At 48.5% G+C, this 24,504-nt stretch overlaps 1 long non-coding RNA gene across 1 annotated transcript in view; it reads left to right on the forward strand.

Annotated features, from left to right (window-relative positions):
* The window catches only part of LOC140397943 (uncharacterized), a 36,993-nt gene extending 12,795 nt beyond the window's left edge, over positions 1-24,198 (forward strand). The window contains exons 3-4 of the long non-coding RNA XR_011937345.1: positions 21,455-21,587; positions 24,082-24,198. This is a non-coding gene — a long non-coding RNA (uncharacterized lncRNA). The remainder of the gene's footprint in view (positions 1-21,454; positions 21,588-24,081) is intronic.
* The last annotated feature ends 306 nt before the right edge of the window (positions 24,199-24,504 follow it).

The raw sequence follows: 24,504 nt of genomic DNA on the forward strand, positions 1-24,504 counted from the left end.
AACTGGCAGCATGGGTTGGTACCTGGGACTTCGATGTTGTGGCCATTTCGGAGACATGGATAGAGCAGGGACAGGAATTGATGTTGCAGGTTCCGGGGTTTAGGTGTTTTAGTAAGCTCAGAGAAGGAGGCAAAAGAGGGGGAGGTGTGGCGCTGCTAGTCAAGAGCAGTATTACGGTGGCGGAGAGGATGCTAGATGGGGACTCATCTTCCGAGGTAGTATGGGCTGAGGTTAGAAACAGGAAAGGAGAGGTCACCCTGTTGGGAGTTTTCTATAGGCCCCCAAATAGTTCTAGGGATGTAGAGGAAAGGATGGCGAGGATGATCCTGGATAAGAGCGAAAGTAATAGGGTAGTTATTATGGGAGACTTTAACTTTCCAAATATTGACTGGAAAATATATAGTTCGAGTACATTAGATGGGTCGTTTTTTGTACAGTGTGTGCAGGAGGGTTTCCTGACACAGTTTGTTGACAGGCCAACAAGAGGCGAGGCCACATTGGATTTGGTTTTGGGTAATGAACCAGGCCAGGTGTTGGATTTGGAGGTAGGTGAGCACTTTGGGGACAGTGACCACAATTCGGTGACGTTTACGTTAAGGATGGAAAGGGATAAGTATACACCGCAGGGCAAGAGTTATAGCTGGGGGAAGGGAAATTATGATGCCATTAGACGTGACTTGGGGGGGGATAAGGTGGAGAAGTAGGCTGCAAGTGTTGGACACACTGGATAAGTGGAGCTTGTTCAAGGATCAGCTACTGCGTGTTCTTGATAAGTATGTACCGGTCAGGCGGGGAGGAAGGTGCCGAGCGAGGGAACCGTGGTTTACCAAAGAAGTGGAATCTCTTGTTAAGAGGAAGAAGGAGGCCTATGTGAAGATGAGGTGTGAAGTTTCAGTTGGGGCGATGGATAGTTACAAGGTAGCGAGGAAGGATCTAAAGAGAGAGCTAAGACGAGCAAGGAGGGGACATGAGAAGTATTTGGCAGGAAGGATCAAGGAAAACCCAAAAGCTTTCTATAGGTATGTCAGGAATAAGCGAATGACTAGGGACAGAGTAGGACCAGTCAAGGACAGGGATGGGAAGTTGTGTGTAGAGTCTGAAGAGATAGGCGAGATACTAAATGAATATTTTTCGTCAGTATTCACTCAGGAAAAAGATAATGTTGTGGAGGAGAATGCTGAGCTCCAGGTAAATAGATTAGATGGCATTGAGGTACGTAGGGAAGAGGTGTTGGCAATTCTGGACAGGCTGAAAATAGATAAGTCCCCGGGACCTGGTGGGATTTATCCTAGGATTCTCAGGGAGGCCAGGGAAGAGATTGCTGGACCATTGGCTTTGATTTTTATGGCATCATTGGATACAGGAATAGTGCCAGAGGACTGGAGGATAGCAAATGTGGTCCCTTTGTTCAAAAAGGGGAGCAGAGACAACCCCGGCAACTATAGACCGGTGAGCCTCACGTCTGTAGTGGGTAAAGTCTTGGAGGGGATTATAAGAGACAAGATTTATAATCATCTAGATAGGAATAATATGATCAGGGATAGTCAGCATGGCTTTGTGAAGGGTAGGTCATGCCTCACAAACCTTATCGAGTTCTTTGAGAAGGTGACTGAACAGGTAGACGAGGGTAGAGCAGTTGATGTGGTGTATATGGATTTCAGCAAAGCGTTTGATAAGGTTCCCCACGGCAGGCTATTGCAGAAAATACGGAGGCTGGGGATTGAGGGTGATTTAGAGATGTGGATCAGAAATTGGCTAGCTGAAAGAAGACAGGGGTGGTGGTTGATGGGAAATGTTCAGAATGGAGTTCTGTCACAAGTGGAGTACCACAAGGATCTGTTCTGGGGCCGTTGCTGTTTGTCATTTTTATCAATGACCTAGAGGAAGGCGCAGAAGGGTGGGTGAGTAAATTTGCAGACGATACTAAAGTCGGTGGTGTTGTCGATAGTGTGGAAGGAAGTAGCAGGTTACAGAGGGATATAGATAAGCTGCAGTGCTGGGCTGAGAGGTGGCAAATGGAGTTTAATGTAGAGAAGTGTGAGGTGATTCACTTTGGAAGGAAAAACAGGAATGTGGAATATTTGGCTAATGGAAAAGTTCTTGAAAGTGTGGATGAGCAGAGGGATCTAGGTGTCCATGTACATAGATCCCTGAAAGTTGCCACCCAGGTTGATAGGGTGGTGAAGAAGGCCTATGGAGTGTTGGCCTTTATTGGTAGAGGGATTGAGTTCCGGAGTCAGGAGGTCATGTTGCAGCTGTACAGAACTCTGGTACGGCCGCATTTGGAGTATTGCGTACAGTTCTGGTCACCGCATTATAGGAAGGACGTGGAGGCTTTGGAACGGGTGCAGAGGAGATTTACCAGGATGTTGCCTGGTATGGGGGGAAAATCTTATGAGGAAAGGCTGATGGACTTGAGGTTGTTTTCGTTAGAGAGAAGAAGGTTAAGAGGAGACTTAATAGAGGCATACAAAATGATCAGAGGGTTAGATAGGGTGGACAGTGAGAGCCTTCTCCCGCGGATGGAAATGGCTAGCACGAGGGGACATAGCCTTAAACTGAGGGGTGATAGATATAGGACAGAGGTCAGGGGTAGGTTCTTTACGCAAAGAGTAGTGAGGCCGTGGAATGCCCTACCTGCTACAGTAGTGAACTCGCCAACATTGAGGGCATTTAAAAGTTTATTGGATACACATATGGATGATAATGGTATAGTGTAGGTTAGATGGCTTTTGTTTTGGTGCAACATCGTGGGCCGAAGGGCCTGTACTGCGCTGTATTGTTCTATGTTCTATAGCGTCACTTATCTACCTAGTTTGTTCAATTTTCTTCAACACTGTACAGAAAATATGTAACACGATAAAAGGGGGGATGTGGTGATATGCATCACTGTAAATACACAAGGGGTTAATGTGAACACACTACACCTAGCTAGACACCAGAGGGAGCACCAGAGACATCATGACGCACAGACATTCAAACAATAGGTCAGTAAGATAGGACACGACCAATGGGCAGTCACGACACACCCAGACGTGACACTACCACAGGGGGGCATTACACCAACCCATATATAAGGACACTGCACATATGATCTTCCTCTTTCCAGTGGAGACACTTAGTGAGTACAGACAGGGTTGATTGAAACACATCACACCCACCACATGGATTGTAGCAGACTGGTTAGTTAGTCTGAGTAGCGATAGCAGGATTAACAGGAGAGTTGAATCCAAGTAGGAGAATTGATGATAGTTTAATAAATGTGTTGAAGCTATCTCCAAGTCTGAACCTTCCTTTGTCAGAGTGTACATCAAGGAAGCAGCTTATGCTACGTCAAGAGCAGAACAAAACACGAATATTTGCCTTTGTTCAAAGATTTTTAAAAATAAATTTAGAGTACCCAATTCATTTTTTCCAGTTAAGGGGCAATTTAGCGTGGCCAATCCATCTACCCTGCACATCTTTGGGTTGTGGGGACGAAACCGACGCAAACATGGGGAGAATGTGCAAACTCCACGCGGACAGTGACCCAGTGCCCGGATCGAACCTGGGACCTCGGCGCCGTGAGGCAGCAGTGCTAACCCACTGCGCCACCGTGCTGCCCCGCCTTTGTTCAAAGCTGGCTGACCCTGTCCACATGGCTATTTGTTACGTTGAAACCTCTGCAAGGCATCAGGTGACCAGCCGGCCACCTTTGTCAGCTCAGCAACTTTGAAAAACACAGAGAAATATAACTTTATAACGTAGGCCAGCTGTTGAATATAGAGACAGCCCGAGATGTCTAGAAAGCAGCAGCTGTAACTGAATAGAAAGCTGATGAATACATTTTCTGTCACGTCTCGACCGTGACACAGTAAAAAGTGGAGACACCCAGGATTGAAACTGATAGTGAGGAATGTGAGGGGATTGTGATGAATTTTAACGAAAGTTTGCATCATTATTCACACCTTGTAAATGTTGTGGAGTGACCATGAGTTGGAGAGGCAAGAAGAGCACTTCACACTGGAGAAAGAGAGAGATGTTTTTTGGAATGCAAGTAAATTACTCTTAGCTGTGCCAAAATAATTTACATTACATGACATTTGAAACAGAATAACGGCAGAGGCATTGCTCTCATGCTGCACAGCGCTATATCTGGAACTCCCTGCAGCATTCACGGAGGGACTTTGGGATCAGAAACACAACAGTCTCCTACCTCCTCCGGGGTCTTGTGCACAGTTTTATTCAGGTCAACAAGGTGTGGGTCTGTGCAGCTTTGGTCTTATCAAGCGAGGAGAATCAATTTGGGCTTCAGTTTCTGACTTGGCTGTAAATCCAGTGGGAGACGTTAAAGCCTTGCTTGCTCTGTCAGGATTTAAAACATCACATGGCACTTTTCGAAGAGCAGTGGTCTTTATCCCTCAATCAACATCGCAAGATTAGCTAGTTGCTTTTATTTGTGGGTGTTTGCTATGCCACATTCCTTATACTACAACAGTGAGGCTGGGCTCGATTCAGCCACCCTGTTGCGTCCAGTGTGGATATGGACGCAACAGGTTATAGAATTATCGAATCATAGAATCATAGAATTTACAGTGCAGAAGGAGGCCATTCTGCCAATCGAGTCTGCCCGGCCCTGGGAAAGAGCACCCTACTTAAGATCACACCTCCAGCCTATCCCGTAACCCAGCAACCCCACCTAACCTTTTTGGACACTAAGGGACAATTTAGCGTGACCAATCCACCTGATCTGCACATCTTTGGACTGTGGGAGAAACCGGAGCACCCGGAGGAAACCCACGCACACACGGGGAGAACGTGCAGACTCCACACAGACAGTGACCCAAGCCGGGAATCGAACCTGGGACCCTGGAGCTGTGAAGCAACAGTGCTAACTACTGTGCTACCGTGCCGCCTGTGAATCGCATGAGAACCCCATATCAGGCTCTATGCTGGGCCGATCGCGAGACACCTGACTCGCTCTGGATATTGCCCTCACTGGCCATGATCTAGTCCTGGATATTTAAATGAGCGGTTAAGCCGGACGCCGAATGCACCCAGCGCCCAGGTCTCAACAGCTGCACACGGGAGACCGCGACAGGGCGCCATTTGCCATTGGTTTCCACAAACATGACGGCACCTTGGGGGGTCTCGTACACCATTAGAGATCCCCGGGTAGTCGGGGACAGGGCAGGGTGGCACCTTGGCACTCCTGTGCCATCCTGACACTACCATCCTATTACTGCCAAGGTGCCCTGGTATCACTGCCAGAATGTCACCGCCACTGCTGAGGCTGGCAATACCAAAGTTCCTGGGTGTCAGCAATTGGGCCCAGGGTCGGGGGGGGGGGGGGGGGGGGGGGGCGGGGGGGGGGGGGGGGGGTGCAGCCTAGCCATCAGAGGAGTTGAGGAAGGTTTGAGGGCCTCAGAATAGATTGAGGGCTGAAGGACGGGGTGCTGAAAGCTGGGGTGGGGTGCTGAAAGGAGGGCGGGGTGGGGGGGGGGGGAGATGCTGAAAGGGGGGGGGGCGCGCGGTCCAGAGATCGGGACAGCCTTCCAAAATGGTGTCCAGATCTGCCATGAGCCGGACCTGCTGGTGAGTTCAGCTCACGGGTGCCTCAGTGTGGCCTTGGGGGGCAGAATCTCCCCAAAGCCAACAAAAATGGCAAAGTGCCGTTGACTAGTGGGGTGATTCTCGGCGTTGCCGTTGCCAAACTTGCCGAAAAGCGGGCTTTAACTTTTGTCCCCTGAATTGCCCCCGACAAGTCAGAACTCCTTAATTGGCTGTTAAAAAATCTTTGGGACAGCCATGGGTTGTGAAGAGTATTTTATAAATGCAAATCTTTATTTCCTATTCTCCTTTTCTACTCCCAAAGAACACATTGAAGATCCAAATTATTCGAAACAACACAAACCCAGACTCGTGGTTACAGTAGACCATTTTTCAAACTCGGGGTCGTGACCCGAGGGTGGGTATTGGGTGGGTCACGGCATTTCCGATCGCGGGAGAAGCATCCAACGGCCACAATCAGCTTTTAAGAATGTTTGCCGCAACTGGCCTTTAAATACAAACGATGGTCGACAGCGTTGCCAATGGCTCCGAGTAGGTATTCAGGGAGCCCAGTGGTGCAGTCCACGGTGAAGATATGGAATCAGCTGAGGAGGCATTTTAGGGTGGAAGGGATGTCGGTGCTAACGCCGCTGTGCGAGAATCATGGGTTTGAGCCGGGGGGGATGGATAGTGTATACAGGAGGTGGAGGGAAGTGGGGCTGGTCAAGGTGAGGGATCTGTATTTGGAGGAAGGGTTCGCCAGTCTGGAGGAGCTAAAGGAGAGGGTAGAGCTGTCGAGGGGTAGTGAGTTCAGGTATCTGCAGGTTAGGGACTTTGCACGAAAGGTCTGGAGGGGGTTCCCTAGGTTGCCGGGATGCATCTGCTGTAGCGACTGCTGCTTCCTGATGTGGAAGGGGAGGGAAGAATTGGATATATATAAAAGTGGCTGGGGAGCAGGGAGGCGAGCGGGTGGTGAAGATCAAGGAAAAATGGGAAGCGGAGTTGGGAGGGGAGATCAATTGGGGAGCCTCCTGTGCATGATGCAGTTTAAGGTGGTGCACAGGGTGCATATGACTCGGACGAGAATGAGTGGGTTCTTTCAGGGAGTAGCAGATGAGGGTGAGAGGTGTGGGTGGGGGCCAGCGAATCATGCGCACATATTTTGGGGTTGTGAAAAATTGGGAAGATTCTGGGCGGGAGTGTTCGCGGTCTTAGCCAGGGTAGTGGAGGAGGAGGTGGACCCGGACCCTTTGGTGCGATATTTGGGGTTTCAGAGAAGCCGGAGCTCATGGAGAGGAGGAAGGCCGATGTCGTGGCCTTCGCCTCTCTGATTGCACGGCGGCAAACTTTGCTGGAGTGGCGGTTGGCATCGCCACCGGGGGTAGCGGCTTGGTTGGGTGACCTGTACCACTTCCTGCGGTTAGAGAAGATAAAGTATGAGTTAAGAGGGGGGTTTGAGAAACGGTGGGGGATGTTTGTGACCGTGTTTGAGGAGCTGTTCGTCGCAGGGGGTGGTGGGGGATGGGGGGGGGGGGGGAGGGGGGGGGAGTGTGATAAAGGGGAAAAATCTGTCCAGACTGTATAGTTGACTGTTGGGAAGCATGTTTCAAGGGGAGTTTATTTGCTGGAACCTGCTTTGATACGGTAAAATACGTTTTTTTAAAAATGCAAACGGTGAAGTCTTCCCGCTAGACGCGGTGGCAGAGAGCAATTCATGAGCACGGCACGTACACTGACGCCCCGCATCCTGTACGTCATGAAGAAGTGATTCCTCCATTTGTAGCGGCCAGCAAGCAATCAACAGGACTGTGTGAAGGGCTGGAGGTGGCTCATTTTGTAATAAGGAAGAGAGGGCCAGAGTCACAAACAGGCCAGGATCTGACAACTGAATCTGCAGGAGAGAGATTCTCAGGAGAGTCCAGGGAAGGAAAAAGCAGCGGTGGTGTGAGCTGCATGCAGAGCTCGAGGGATTCTGGTGAACACCAAATAAAGAAAAAATTGAAGTCCGGTACAAAGCAGTCTAAAAATAATTTATTGAGGTGTGGCTTTCTTAATTGTGCCAATTAAAATCAGGATGCAAAGCCCATGCATGTTCTATGCTGGGAGTTACTGGTAAATGAAAGTTTAAAACCCTCAAAACCTCAAAGGCATGATGAGTTCGAGGACATACCTGTTGATCTTTTTCAAAGATCGGCACGGTAGCACAGTGGTTAGTACTCTTGCTTCACAGCTCCAGGGTCCCAGGCTTGATTCCCTGCTGGGTCACTGTCTGTGCAGAGTCTGCACGTTCTCCCCGTGTCTGCGTGAGTTTCCTCTGGGTGCTCCGGTTTCCTCCCACAGTCCGAAGACGTGCAGGTTAGGTGGATTTGTCATCATAAATGAAAGGAAATGAAAATCGCTTATTGTCACAAGTAGGCTTCAAATGAAGTTACTGTGAAAAGCCCCTAGTCGCCACATTCCGGCGCCTGTTTGGGGAGGCTGGTACGGGAATCAAACCGTGCTGCTAGCCTGCCTTGGTCTGCTTTAAAAGCCAGCGATTTAGCCCAGTGTGCTAAACCATCGCCCTTAGTACCCAAAAAAAAAGATTAGGTGGGGTTACAGGGATAGGGTGGCGGTGTGGGCTTAAGTGGGGTGCTTTTTCCAAAAGCCAGTGCAGACTCGATGGACCGAATGGCCTCCTCCAGCACTGTAAAATCTAGGATCCTATGATGCAGCAAGAACTTAAATCCGTCAGCTGAAGTCCTTAGCAGAAATGTAACAATGAATGACGAAACAAGTGAGATTGTGAGGATCAAGCAGGTTCACCTGTTGCATTAAAAGTAAGAAACAATGGTGGGCTCGGACGTCGGTCCTTGTGGGACGTGAAGATCAGCTGGCCTGTGAAGGTCAACCTGTATTGGTCGTAATGTTCGGCCGGCATGGGTCCCAAAGGCTAGCCAGTTGGTAAAAGTGTGCCCCGGAAAAAAAAGTTTGCAAAATACTGCCATACACCTCCCTCCCTTTAATGGAGCTCGGTGAGTATTATGGATGTGGAATATAATAAATTCATGTAATTTATTCAAATTCCAACCAATGTGCTGAACTTTCAAGGGTTAAACATGATCTCCTGCAAAAGATGAAAGTTGTTCATTTCAGTTAGCGATGAATGATTAATAAGGAAGTATTTGGGGTTTGCAAATGCAAATATAAATAAGTTGAACTGGCGGGGTTGATTAATAAGCTTTTATATGAATCAACAGAGTTTTAATGCACTGGAATATTTGTCACTGCTCTCTCTCAAAGGTTTTCCCACTGTTTATGGTACCTTTGAAATGTACCGTCACTGTTTATAAGTCTGACATCAAAGGAAATCTTAGATTAGAAACAGTCAACGTTCAATAACACTATGGTCTGAATTGGGAACTGCAGGAACTTCGATTATATGAAGCATTGGGAGTGGCTGCATCGTGATTGCTAATGAATTGGTAAACTTGGGCCCCTGATTGATAATTCAGTAAAATAGGAGTTCAAATTTTACCTTGGGCCATTTGAGAATTTGAATTTGTTTTTAAAACAAAAAACTGGGACCATGAAAGTTGTCGGATTGTGGGAAGAAATACAATTGGTTGACGAGCCTTCTTTTGGGAAGAAATCCTATCATCTTCATTTTGCCCAGTCCCACATTAATACGATAAAAGCAAATTACTGCGGATGCTGGAATCTCTTTGTTCCCACATCAGTATGATTGACTCGTATGTGCAATGGACACAGAAAGAAGCTCTGGAGAAAATCCTGGCTGAAATACGTAAAGATGTTTGTTTAGTTAACTTGTTTACTTAGCGTGACGAAGGCAGGGTTTTAGATATACTGCATTATAAACATTTGGCAAGTTAAGGATTACACACCTGAGGTTAGAGTGTGTTTGACTGCAGTCGTCATGTTTTTAAAAAAAATCATGATTTCCATCTTATTAGCGAGATTGAAGTCGAATGTAATGCCCCCCCCCCCCCCCCCGGGGAATTTACCAGCTCCCCGCGAGAAAACACGTGGGGTCGTTTAGTGCTTCTTTTTAAAAAAGGGAAGCTGGGGCAATGGCTGCTCAGGAGAACTGAGGAGGTGAGTAGCCATTTCCATTTTCTGGCATGCAGCTCAATGGCACCGGAGCTACTGGCCCAGTGCTCAGAGAGGTAGGGTACACCTCAGGGGGGTTGGGCTTGATCGGGGCGTTCCAGCTCAGGTGTTGCCCTCTGAGCTGGGAGGGGCGGGGAGGGGCTTCTCATCTGTGAGGCTTTCAAGTCACCTTTAAATATTGTGGCTCCCCATCAAAGTGGCAACGACAGCTGCTGCCTGTCTGTCCTACCAAACACTTCCAGGACAGAGCCTTGCTCTTGGTTCCACGCTGAAGGTCACTTTAACTCCCTTTGACTGTGAGCAGCCTCTAGCTTCACAGCTGAAGGCTATTGCTAATGAGGAATTTGCCTTGTTAGTTGCGAGAGCACTTCACAGCTACAGGTTGTGTTTGCTGCTTGCTCCTGCTGGTGGCTGCAGATGCCTGGAGGCTGCTGTTGCTGTTTCCTTCCTTTTCTGTAGCCAGAAAGAAGGACAATGTATTCGAAGATACCTGGGTCCTGGAACACCGGGCTCAGGGGGAGGTGTGAGTCTGGAAGGCAATCCAGTTAGAAGCAAGGAGACGCTGTGGGACCTGGTGCACGACATGATCCAGATGAGCAACCTGCTGAAGATATTGAAGAAATGATTGCTGACCCTGCTGCTGGCTCCCCGACCCCCTCGGGGGAATAGGGTGGCTCCCCCTCTCATCCACAGAGTCTAGAAGCCTTGTGAAGACGACAACTGCAAAGCGAGGAGCAGGTCTGCGCTCTGCCATGATTGTGTGTTGACTGGGAGTGAGTGGTAAGGGAGTGTTTAAAAGCAGCTCTCCCTCGTTAGCGGCAAGACACTGAGGCGCGAGTCGGGCGAATAAGATGGCGAGATGGCCAATGATGGCGAGAAGCTCATGGGGGCCTCATCTCCAAGCACTGTTGTCACATGGACTGATTCAAGAAGGTCAATCACCTTCAGAGGGGCAATCTGAACACCACCCAGTCCATCACGCGAACCTGCCTCCCATCCATCGACTCTGTCTACACCTCCCGCTGCCTGGGGAAAGCGGGCAGCATAACCAAAGATCCCTCCCATCCGGCTTACTCACTCTTCCAACTTCTTCCATCGGGCAGGAGATACAGAAGTCTGAGAACACGCACGAACAGACTCAAAAACAGCTTCTTCCCCACTGTCACCAGACTCCTAAATGACCCTCTTATGGACTGACCTCATTAACACTACACCCTGTATGCTTCACCTGATGCCGGTGTTATATAGTTACATTGTGTACCTTGTGTTGCCCTATTATGGATTTTCTTTTATTTCCTTTTCTTGCCATGTACTTAATGATCTGTTGAGCTGCTCGCAGAAAAATACTTTCCACTGTACCTCGGTACACGTGACAATAAACAAATCCAATCCAAACTCCAAATCCAAATCCAGAGGATAGACAATGAATGCCAGCCCTGCCAGTAACTCTCAGATCCTAAGGGTGAAACAAAAAGTAAGTCATTTGCCTCCGAGCATTCGGCTTTTGAAATGAGCATTTAATTCCTTATCAAAGATTGTTGTTCAGATTTCTGTTTTGTACTTGTAGCTTTTGTTAATCTTCCCGTTCTCCATTTCTTTTCCTGGACTTCCTGGCTGCCGGTTTGGAGATGTACGCCCTCCACTTAACCCCTAAAATACCAGTGTGGTGCCATAGAATTTCTCGAGCTGCCTCTCGGTGTTCACCACCTGTTACACCTGGCCTCGGGGTGTCTGACGTTGGGTACCAAAGTCGCCACATGTTCCCCATCATTGACAAACCTCAGATTAATCAGCACAAAATGCCCCCAGATTGATTTGCGCACCATATCCGATATTGCAATCTGATGCACGGCAGCTTTGTTAAATAGCCAGGAACCGGCACAAAATGGAAATGACAATTTGCCTGAGGTAATAATGACTAGGCAGTGTTTTTCATGTTTATCTTTCATGTGTACGGGGGCGGTTAGAAAGAGCAGCTGCTGCTCTTTAATCAGCTTGTTGTTGCGTTTTAGGCCATTGCCTTTTGATGACCCCATGTTCAGATGTGATGATGGTTTTCAATCTGAATAATTCATTGCCTTTGAGGTTACCACAGATATATTTTCCTGCTGGTTTCCGATGATTACTGTCATGATATGCAGACATGCAGATAATGAGATACAGACAGGCACAGACAGGCAGCTAATGAACACAGAGAACAGGACATGACCAATGAGCAGGCAGAACACTAAGGGGTGGTATCTCACTATAAAAGGCACGAGGCACTCACACTCCGCCTCTTTCCACTGATGAACATCTACAGAGTGAGTCAGGGTGTATGTACAGTGTCACACCTCCAGCACGTGGCTAAGAGCTAGTCTGGTTCAGTCAGACAGAGTAACCACACTTAGGTTAGCAGAGAGTCGAACTCATAGAGAACTGTGCTAACTGTTCAATAAATCAGATTGAACTAACTTCAAGGTCTGGAGTATCTTTTACCTGGGGCCCCACGCATGCGCGATGCGAACGGGATAACGAAGCGGCCGACACCCACACTGCGCAGTGTGGGTGTCGGCCGCTTCGTTATCCCGTTCGCATCGCGCATGCGTGGGGCCCCAGGTAAAGCGCGCAAAATGGCCGCTTTCATCAATGCTGAGGCGCTGCATCCGGGAGATGGCCTGCACACTCTCTGCCTCGCGGGAGGCAAGTTTCTCATTTTCAGCCGATTTGTACTGGGCATAGCGATTTTTGGCGTGCCCATGCACTGTGCATGTTTCAATCGCGATTGGCAGGGTCATTGAGAGCAGCTGATTTTCAGTAGCTGCTCTCTCAGACGATCAGAGTGAACTCCAAAAACGATTTGGTCTCTGATCATGGAGTCAGCAATATCACCAAAATTGCTGGACAGCGCTAGCAGGCGGAGGTTAGTTAAGAAGGAGTTGAAAGATTCATCTTTACCTTGTAGACGCTGTTTGAATATGTAGCGCCTGAAGGTTTCATTGATGTCCACTTCACAGTGACTGACAAACTTGTCCAGGATGGTCTGAAACTTTGTCTTGTCCTGGCCTTCGGTGAAGTGAAAAGAGTTGAAGAGTTTGATGGATTGATCACCCGCTGTTGAGAGGAGAAGCGTGATCTTCCTTGCATCAGACGCACCCACGAGGTCTGAACCTTCGATGTCCAGCGGAAACTTTTGCTTGAATGTCCGCCAGTTGGCACTGAGATTGCCGGAGGTCCTGAGCTGGTGAGGAGCCTGAATCTTCTCCATGGTGCTGGGATACATTCGCTGGTCGGCACGGAACAGACTGAGGTAAACCACCTAGATTAAGCAGTCTCCTGGTAGCATGTCGTGTTACGTACTCTGGGATAACACAGGCTGCATCTGGATGCAGCCTTAACCAAAAGATACTCCAGACCTTGAAGTTAGTTCAATCTGATTTATTGAACAGTTAGCACAGTTCTCTATGAGTTTGACTCTCTGCTCACCTAAGTGTGGTTACTCTGTCTGACTGAACCAGACTAGCTCTTAGCCACGTGCTGAACTACAACGGAAATGACATCACGGCACTGGGATCCTGCCATGTACTTGTCTCCAACCGGAGCACCCATGCTCAGTTATGTTTTGAAATTGTCAAGTCAGACAGGGCATCCCTACTTGGCGCGCAGGCCTGCAAGCAGCTGAACCTCGTGCAGCGGGTTTACACAACAACATCCTCCAATGTGGATCTTCAGGCCGGCAATGACGACATCCTCACTCAGTATCTGGATGTGTTCGACGGGATGGACACGCTGCCATATCGATACAAGATTCTGCTATGACCTGATGGCATGGTCCACGCACCATGACAGGTCCTGGCTCCGCTGAGGGAGCGCCTGAAGGCACAGCTCAAGGATCTTCAGCAACAGGGCATCATTTCCAAGGTAACCGAACCGACTGACTGGGTCAGCTCGATGGTATGTGTTAAAAAGCCTTTGGGAGACCTGCGCATCTGCATTGATCCCAAGGATCTCAACAAGAATATAATGCGTGAACACTACCCCATCCCGAAGCGGGAGGAACTCACCAGTGAGATGGCACACACACGCTTCTTCACCAAGTTAGATGCGTCACATGGATTTTGGCAAATCCAGCTGGACGAGCCCAGCAGAAGGCTCTGCACCTTCAACACACCGTTTGGCAGATACTGCAATAACCGCATGCCGTTTGGCATTGTCTCGGCATCGGAGATCTTCATTCGGCATTATGGAGCAGATGATGGAGGGCATTGAAGGGGTTTGTGTGTATGTGGACGACATCATCATATGGTCCACGAACCCTGAAGAGCATGTTTCCCGTCTCCAGCAGGTATTCCGCCGTGTCCATGCCAATGGCCTGAAGCTGAACAGGTCCAAATTCTGCTTTGGCATGTCGACACTCAAGTTCTAGGTGACCAGATCTCTCAGCAGGGCGTGCGCCCGGACACAGACAAGGTCAAGGCCATCGAAGCCATGAAGGTCCCTGAAGACAAGAAGGCGGTGTTGCGCTTCCTGGGCATGGTCAATTTTCTGGGCAAGTTCATCCCAAACATGGCTTCACACACCACAGCCCTACGAAACCTGGTGAAAAAGTCCACTGCCTTTGAGTGGAAGTGGAAGGCAGCACATCAGACAGAGTGGCTGGAGCTGAAAGCCAAGGTCACCACTGCACCCGTCTTGGCATTTTTCGACTCAGACAGGGAGACAAAGATCTCAACAGATGCGATCCAGGATGGCATCGGTGCGGTACTGCTTCAACGCTGGGCTTCATCCTGGGCACCGGTAGCCTACGCATCGAGGGCCATGACGCCCACCGAAACACGGTATGCGTAAATAGAGATGGAATGCCTGGATCTTCTCACTGCATTCTCAAGTTTCACGACTATGTCTACGGCCTGCCGACATTCACTGTCGAGACGGATCATAGGACTCTGGTCCACATTATCCACAAGGACCTGAACGACATGACGCCTCGGTTGCAGCGCATCCTCCTCAAACTCAGAAGGTACAACTTTGAGTTAGTGTACACGCCTGGCAAGGAGCTCATCATCGCTGATGCATTGTACCACTCCATCGCCTTGCCTAGTGAACTGCTGGAAATCATTCGGCAGATTGAATCACAGGTGCAGCTGTGTGCTAGCACCCTCCCGGCATCTGATGAGAAGGTGGTTCGTATTCGCGAGGGGACAGCCAAAGACCCCCTCTTGCAGCGTGTCATGCACCACCTCGCCAATGGCTGGCAGAAAGGGCAGTGCCCTCAATATTACAATGTAAAGGACGACCTGACGGTGATTGATGGTATCCTCCTCAAGCTGGACCGGATTGTAATTCCACTCAGTCTCCAGAGCTTGGTGCTCCGTCAAATCCATGAGGGACACCTGGGCGTTGAGAAGTGCAGACGCAGAGCCAGGCAGGCTGTCTACTGGCCCGGTATTAGCCAGGACATCTCGAACATGGTCCTCAACTGTGCAACCTGTCAATGCTTCCAGCCAGCGCAGAGCAAGGAGACGCTCCAGCAGCATGAAATCGAGACCTCCCCGTGGTCCAAGGTTGGTATCGACCTCTTTCGTGCGAATGGTCGTGACTACGTGTTGATTATTGACTATTTCTCCAATTACCCTGAAGTCGTGAAGCTCTCAGACCTCATATCTCGGACCGTCATCAAGGCCTGTCAGGAGACGTTCTCCAGGCATGGTATCCCACTCACTGTCCTGAGTGACAATGGCCCGTGCTTCAACAGCCACGAGTGGTCTATGTTTGCCAAGTCATACCATTTCAAACATGTCACTTCCAGCCCACACTATCCACAGTCCAATGGGAAGGTTGAGAAAGGGGAGCACATTGTGAAACAGCTCATCTGCAAGGCCGCGGATTCTGCTTCTGACATCTACCTCGCGCTGCTCGCGTACAGGGCGACCCCACTGTCCACTGGCATGTCGCCGGCTCAACTCCTGATGAACAGGGACCTGCGGAAGACACTTCCAGCCATGCACTTGCCCAACCTGGATCACCTCCCGGTGCTGCAGAAGGTGCAGCAGCTCCGAAAACAGCAAAAGCAGGGCTATGACGCTCATGCCACCGATTTGCCCGCGTTACCCCCGGCAGACACTGTCAGGATCAAGATACCGGATGGTGGCTGGTCTGCTCCAGCTGTCGTTGTTCGACAGGCTGCGCTCCGCTCGTATGTTGTATGTATGGCTGATGATTCTGTTGTGCGACGAAACAGACGGGCACTGCGCAAAGTTGCCTGCCCGCAACCGCTTTCTTCTCCATTTCCGTCCGTTGTTTTGCCACCTCCTGATACCTTGAACTATGAGGCCACCAGTCAGGCTTCCATCCTGCCTGTCAAAGCACCGTCGTCCCCACCACCACCTCTCCGGCGGTCGACAAGGATCAGGCGCAAGCCCCAGAGACTGGATTTATGAACATTTGTTTGCTATGTTCTGTTTTCTCATATTAGACAGCTTTCTTCACATGTAAGTACGTTCCCATATGCCAACAAAACATTTTTAAAAAGGGGAGATGTCATGATATGCAGACATGCAGATAATGAGATACAGACAGGCACAGATAGGCAGCTAATGAACACAGAGAACAGGACATGACCAATGAGCAGGCAGGACACTAAGGGGTGGTATCTCACTATAAAAAGCACGAGGCACTCACACTCCGCCTCTTTCCACTGATGAACATCGACAGTATCACACTTCCACACGTGGCTAAGAGCTAGTCTGGTTCAACCAGACAGAGTAACCACACTTAGGTTAGCAGAGAGTCGAACTCACAGAGAACTGTGCTAACTGTGCTACTGGTTCAATAAATCAGATTGCACTAACTTCAAGGTCTGGAGTATCTTTTGGTTAAAGCTGCATCCAGTTGCAGCCTGTGTTATCCCAGAGCACATAACACACAATTATCATTTACAAGATGCACTGCAGCGACTCACCAAGGCTCTTTCGACAGCACCTTCCAAAGCTGCGCCTCTACCACCTAGAAGGACAAAGGCAGCAGATGCATAGGAACACCACCACCTGCAAGTTCCCCTCCAAATCGTTCGCCATCCTAACGTGGAACCGTATTGCCGTTCCTTCACTTTTTTCACAGAAAATGAGTGTTCAGTTCAGTGTTCAATTTAACTTTAAGGTTCTGAAACTTAAATGTGTTGTTTGGATTTTCAAAAGCCAATTTTTCATGAGTTTATCCTGTGATTGGCGTGTCAATTAAAGCTGGCAGAGAATAGGTGGGCTACATAACCCCCTTTGGTGCTGGATCATTTAATTATTCTGTGAAACCCAACAGTTGTTGGTAATAAGCTTTCAGCCGGCTGGATGTCTGTTTGTCGACATCATCACTTTTTGGCTGCACATGCCCAACACCATTTCATTACACTTCAAAATAATTAATTATCAATGAAGTGGATCAATGATTCCTGAGCTGATACAATAAAAAAGGTAAAGCAGTTGAGGCTACCTCGTTACATGTTTTTAAGGCTAAGGTAGATCGATTTTTGAACAGTAAAGGTTACGATGAGCGGCCGGGTAAGTGGAGCTGAGTCCACAAAAGGTACAGCCATGACCTTATTGAATGGTGGAGCAGGCTCGAGGGGCCAGAGGGCCTTCTCCTGCTCCCAGTTCTTATGTTCTTCTGTTACGTTACTTTGCCTTTTATAGCGGCTAATAAAAATTACAGCTCAATTTTAACCCTAGATTTTAATGTCAAAGGCTCTTTATTTTTTTAAAATAAATTTACTGTGCCCAATTCATTTTTTCCAATTAAGGGGCAATTTAGCGTGGCCAATCCACCTACCCTGCACATTGTCTGGGTTGTGGGGGCGAAACCCACGCAAGCACAGGGAGAATGTGCAAACTCCACACGGACAGTGACCCAGAGCCGGGATCGAACCTGGGACCTCGGCGCCGTGAGGCAGCAGTGCTAACCGCTGCGCCACCATCCTGCCGTCTCAAAGGCTCTTTATAAAGACAAGTGATTGTTTACCTGAAACACAGGAAGGTCAGGGTGAGCGTTTCTGGCGGCCAATGGCGTGCCCACTCCGCCTCCGCAACGCTGTCATGTCGGCCGCTGAACCAAACCGTCATTTGAAGGAACTCAACGGGCGCAATTCTCGCAAAAGATTTCTCAGTGTGGTGTCTGGCGGGAATCAAGGTGCGATTCCCGCCGGGTGGTTGGTTGGGATCCAGATTGCGCTCCACCCACACTTTGAAATTCTTTTGGAGGGGGGTGAGTTTTGCATTGGCAGTGAGAGGGACGGGGACTAAACATGCCGAGCCTGGCTTCACAGAGATTGGGGCGCCCTTTACAAAGGGTGGTAAAGGCTGCTACCCACCCCCTCAACATCACCAGCATTGGGGCTTCAGTGTCTCCCCACCACCATCTTCATTGGCATCGGCCCCTCTCAATGTGTCTCCCACCTCCCCCTCCGCGAGGTTCAGTGACATCCTGCTGTGAGTTTGCCAAATATCCCTCCCCTTCACCCCCCCCCCCCTTCATGGTCCTGCCCCTTTCAGGCCCCATCCCTTTTACACTCCACCCCTGGTACTGCAAGGCTACCCGCCGTCCACAATGTCCTCAAAGCTCCCCGGTGTGGTCGCCACATCTGGTCTCCGGTGGTGGAGACCAGTGGTGAACCGCGCTGGCTTCACGTTGCGCCGGAAGGTGGGAGAATAGTGGGAGCCGGGAGACATTGGCTTGAAGCCAATTTTGAATATGTAAATAGCCCTTTTAATATGCTAATCTGGTCACGCCCAGTGAGACTGTGAACCCGTTCCCGTCAGCTGGAGTGGGCCCAGGAACATCGCGCACTCCATAACAATTACAGGGGTGTGGGACATGTCATCGTGTGATCGAGCAGGCCACGTCAGGAGTGCCGGCTGCAGTGTTTTGACCTGAAACAGCCTGAACCCTTAAAAGGCTTTCTTGAAAATCACATATCCCAGGAATGGGGTTGGGAATCCTGGCATCGGGACCAACCTGCCATTTTTAATGGGCTCCAATCCAGACTAGGTGCGACTCCAAGACATGGGACATTTATTTTAATCCATTCAAAACCCATCCATTTGCACAGTTATAATTGGACACATACACACACATACACAGGCATATACACACACATACACAGGCATACACACACATACACAGGCATACACACACATACACACCATACACAGGCATACACACATACACATACACACGCATACACAGGCATACACACACATACACAGGCATACACACACATACACACACATACACAGACATACACATACACACGCATACACAGGCATACACACATACACACACATACACACACATACATTGGCATACACACACATACACACACATACACAAGCATACACACACATACACACGCATACACACACATACACACACATACACAGGCATACACCCACATACACATACATACACACACATACACACACAGACATAGGCATACACACACATACATAGACATACATAGACACACACACATACACACACTTACACATACATAGGCATACACACACATACATAGACATACACACACATACATAGACACACACATTTACACACACATACATAGACATATACACGCATACACACATATACCTAGACATACACACACATACACACACGTACATAGACATACACACGCATACACACATATACCTAGACATACACACACCCAAAGACATATATAAACATTCACACATACATAGACATACACACACAAATATATAGGCATACACATAGACATACACATACACACATACATAGACAAATACACACACATAGACACATATACACTCCCATACGCATATAGACATTCATAAATATTCACACACATACATAGACATATACACACACAAATACATAGACATACATGCACATAGACATACACACAAACATGCATAGACAAACATACACACATACACAGACATGCACACACATACACAGACATACATAGACACACACAGATACACACACGTACATAGACATATGCACACATACATAACATACACAGATTGATGCACATGCATACACACATATACACATGCAGAAACAACCAAACACACACACTTATGCACTACCCTCTCTGCCATTGTACACTGAAGCAGAATTACTCTCCAAATTTTGAATCTTGTTTGGCTTATTTTATTTCTGATTCATGATTCATTGTGTACTTGGTGATTTGTGAAGCGTTACAGAACACCTCCTCTGGCCGGGGAGGATTCTCTGCAGCGGAAGTTGATGGGTATTGGCTGCCAGTGGTTCATTCACCTGAAACAAATGAGGTCCACTGAGAGTCCAGAGAGTGCAGCCATGTACGTACTGACACATCCTCACTGGGAGCAGCAAAGCAAGCTCCAGCTGAGATTCCTGGATTGCTGCTAATTCTCCTTCTTGGGATGACAGCACACTCTCACCGATATCCAACAACTCCAGCCAGCTAAACATTGGGGACCAATTAGAAATTCTGGCTACGTGTCGATGGCCAGATCTCGAGGATTGAGAAAGCTCAAAAACACAAGGCAAAAGGTGGATTTTGCCATTCTGGAGACTCTGTGTGGCGGCAGATAGCAATGTTGGTGTGATTCCCGTTGGGTGGATTTTCGTGCCTGTTCTTCTTATTTGTAGCTCATTAATTATGTATCAGCGAGGCGCTCGTTGAAGTTCATGGCAGGGTAGGCAGTAATTTGTCTTCTTTGCCATTACCTCATGGGGTCGAAGGTCCCAACACCAAATATAAATGTCATCCGCCTACCCGTTCACTCACTGTAGACCAGGTGTGTGGTAAAAAAGGAAAAGAATGACCCGAAAATGAATCAAAGCCTTGCCCCATGGTTCAGTGAGGCCTCCTTGGTGGTTCTCTGACATGCAGTACAGGAATGGCTTCTTTTCTAGGGATGGGCGGAGGAGGTCCACCCCTCTGACCATGCTGGTCTGGGAGGAGGTCCACTCATCGACCATGCTGGTCTGCGAGGAGGTCCACTCATCGACCATGCTGGTCTGGGAGGAGGCCCACCCCTCTGACCATGCTGGTCTGGGAGGAGGCCCACCCCTCTGACCATGCTGGCCTGGGAGGAGGTCCACTCATCTGACCATGCTGGCCTGGGAGGAGGTCCACCCCTCTGACCATGCTGGCCTGGGAGGAGGTCCACTCATCGACCATGCTGGTCTGGGAGGAGGTCACCAGGGAGGCCAGTGCCTGTGGCTCCCAACAAGGACTGCCCTGCAGTTTAGGAAATGGATGAATAATTTGATGTGCTCGCCAGGGAAAATGAATGTTCTCCTCACTCCAAACTCACTCTCATAACGGTATCGGGCAGTCCGGCGGTTAGAGTCCACAGGAATGTCACACGTCCCAGCAGAAGAGAAATCAGCACTGAATATCTGCAGCCACTTTAAGATGCCCAGATCAGTAAGGACATACACAAATGGCATCTTAATCCCTCACAATGGAAAGTCCAGAGCACACGGCAGACATGAGCAGCTGATGCATCCCTAGTACACAGTCAATCCTTCTGTCTTTATCCAGGACAAGCTTGCTCATGATCAGCAGGAAGAATTGAAGATTGGAGGGGGTACCCCGGAGCTGGGGACATTCTCCTCCCATGAGCAGTAGGCTGCCAACCTGGATGGTGAGCACAGCGATCGTTCCTGCGTTGAAGATGAGATCTGACTCTCCTGACCAGTCTGTGAGGCTCCATGCATGCATACCTCGCGAACGTGCGGACATCGATTGTGAGCGACCTATAAGTGTAGGTGCTGCCAATCAGTAACCAATAATCTCGTATTTCAATTCCAGCTACCAGTAGGAAAAGGAGGAAGAAGAATCGCAGCCCCAGTTGACGTTCAATGAGGAGTCAGAGGATCCATGGGACAAAGACTCGTCGCTGCGATTAACTGCACCCTTCACCAGTGCAGTTGCACACACCTGGGTGGGTCCTAGTTCCAGAGTAAGCTTGTGTTTACAATGTGATAACCATGTAAGGGGCCTTCCGGTCGATTCCCTTATTTCACCTTTCTTGATTTTTGCTGTTATCATTTTGATGCATGGATGTTTAATGGACATATACCTTTAAGTCAAGCAGAGGAAATAAGGAACTCAAAAGTTACAGCATAGTACACTGCTAACTTTGGACAGCAAACTCAGACTTTTCGGCACCCAAGAGATCGGTGGGATGCGATTCGATTGGTTGGCTTGTGGCCGATAGATTAGCCAAAAGACTGTATTCTGCCCGGTAACCATAATTCATAGGAGCAGAATTAGTCCACTCGGCCCATCGAGTCTGCTCCGCCATTCAATCATGGCTGATATTTTCTCATCCCCATTCTTCTGCCTTCTCCCCATAACCCCTGACCCCTTATTAATCACGATCCTATCTATCTCTGTCTTAAAGACACTCAGTGAATTGGCCTCCACAGCCTTCTGCAGCAAAGTGTTCCACAGATTCACCACCCTCTGGCTGAAAACATTCCTCCTCATCTCTGTTTTAAAGGATCATCCCTTTAGTCTGAGATGGTGTCCTCTGCTTCTAGTTTTTCCTACAAGTGGAAACATCTTCTTCACGTCAACTCTATCCAGGTCTCGCAGTATCTTGAACGTTTCAATAAGATCCCCTCTCACCCTTCTAAACTCCAACGAGTACAGACCCAGAGTCCTCAAATGGTCCTCATACGACAAGTTCATCATTCCAGGGATCATTCTTGTGAACCTCCTCTGGACCCTTTCCAAGGCCAGCACATCCTTCCTTAGATATGGGGTCCAAAATGGCTCACAATACTCCAAATGGGGTCTGACCAGAGCCTTATTCTGCCTCAGAAGTACATCCCTGGTCTTGTATTCTAGCCCTCTTGGCATGAATGTTAACATTGCATTTGCTTTCTTAACTGCCGACTGAACCTGCACATTAACCTTAAGAGATTCATGAACAAGGACTCCCAAGTCCCTTTGTGCTTCTGATTTCCGAAGCATTTCCCCATTTAGAAAATAGTCTATACCTAGATTCCTCCTTCCAAAGTGCATAACCTCACACTTTTCCACATTGTATTTCATTTGTCACTTCATTGCCCATTCTCCTAGGCTGTCCAAGTCCTTCTGCACCCCCCTTACTTCCTCAATACTACCTGTCCCTCTACAGATCTTTGTATCATCTGCAAACTTAGCAACAGAGCCTTCAGTTCCTGCTTCCAGATCATTAATGTATATTGTAAAATGTTGTGGTCCCAGCACAGACCCCTGAGGCACACCACTAGTCACCGGCTGCCATCCTGAAAAAGACCCCTTCATCCCCACTCTCTGGCTTCTGCCAGTCAGCCAATCCTCTATCCATGCCAGGATCTTACCCTGAACACCATGGGCTCTTAACTTATTTAACAGTCTCCTATGTGGCACCTTGTCAAAGGCCTTCTGGAAATCTAAATAAATCACGTCCACTGATTCTCCTTTGTCTGACTTGATGTTACCGCCTCAAAGAACTCGAACAGATCTGTTAGACATGACGTCCCTTTGACAAAGCCGTGCTGACTCAGTCCTATTTTACCATGCACTTCCAAGTACTCTGCAGTCTCATCTTTAACAACAGACTCTAAAATCTTACCCATGACCGAAGTCAGGCTAACCGGTCTATATTGTCCCGTCTTCTGCCTCCCTCCCTTCTTAAACAGTGGTGTTACATTAGCCACCTTCCAGTCCTCTGGGACCCTTCCTGCCTCCAGTGATTCCTGAAAGATCATCACTAATGCCTCCACAATTTCCTCAGCTATCTCTTTTAGGACCCTGGGGTGTAGTCCATCCGGTCCAGGTGACTTATCCACCTTCAGATCTTTCAGTTTCCCCAGAACCTTCTCCTTCGTAATGGTCACTGCACTCACCTCTGGCATCCCACTGGTGTCTTCCACCGTGAAGACGGATGCAAAGTAACTATTCAGTCCTTCTGCCATTTCTTTGTCTCCTATTATTACTTCTCCAGCCACATTTTCTAGTGGTCCAATGTCTATTTTTGCCTCTCTCTTACCTTTTATATATTGAAAAAAATCTCTTCCTATCTTCCTTTATATTACTAGCTTGCACTCGTACTTCATCTTCTCCCCCCTCATTGCTTTTTTAGTTGTCCTCTGCTCGCTTTTAAAGGCTTCCCAATCCTCTGGTTTCCCACTAAACCTCGCCACTTTGTATGCTTTTTCCTTAGCCTTTATGCTATCCTTGACATCCCTTGTCAGCCATGGATGCCTTGTCCTCCCCTTAGCATGTTTCCTCCTCCTTGGGATGAACTTCTGTTGTGCCTCCCTAATAACCCCAAAAAACTCCTGCCATTGCTGTTCCACTGTCTTCCCTGCTAGGCTCCTTTTCCAATCAACTCTGGCCAGCTCCTCCCTCATGTCTTTGTAATTACCCTTATTTAATTGTAATACTGTTACATCTGATTGCAGCTTCTCCCAGCCTGGGTGGGGTGATTTTCAGAGAGCAAGGGGAAAAACAGTTGGAGACCCGGACATCCAGAGGAAAGGACCTTCTCTCTCTCGCCCTCCTGCTTTCTCCAATAAAGCTGCTCCAATAAAGTATTTCTGAAACTGCAGAGACCTGCACGAATCTACAGTGAACACCATTACAGACTGGAAACATAAATCTCAAACGGAAAGCCTTGAAGGAAGGTACGCTGGAAACAACCAACAGAAACATAGACTCTTACCTTTTTTACTTTACGTATTATTCTACACCCCTCTTTTCCCCTCTGCGTTTGTCTGTCTTGTGTGTGTGTAGAAGGTGGGGTGAGTTTAAGTTGGGGGAGTAGGAATTAGATGATGGTTAACCTGTTGTATTGGCTGCATATTTAATTATCAGATTGTTATTAA

Source organism: Scyliorhinus torazame, chromosome 21, assembly GCF_047496885.1.
Source record: "Scyliorhinus torazame isolate Kashiwa2021f chromosome 21, sScyTor2.1, whole genome shotgun sequence".
Lineage (NCBI taxonomy): Eukaryota > Metazoa > Chordata > Chondrichthyes > Carcharhiniformes > Scyliorhinidae > Scyliorhinus > Scyliorhinus torazame.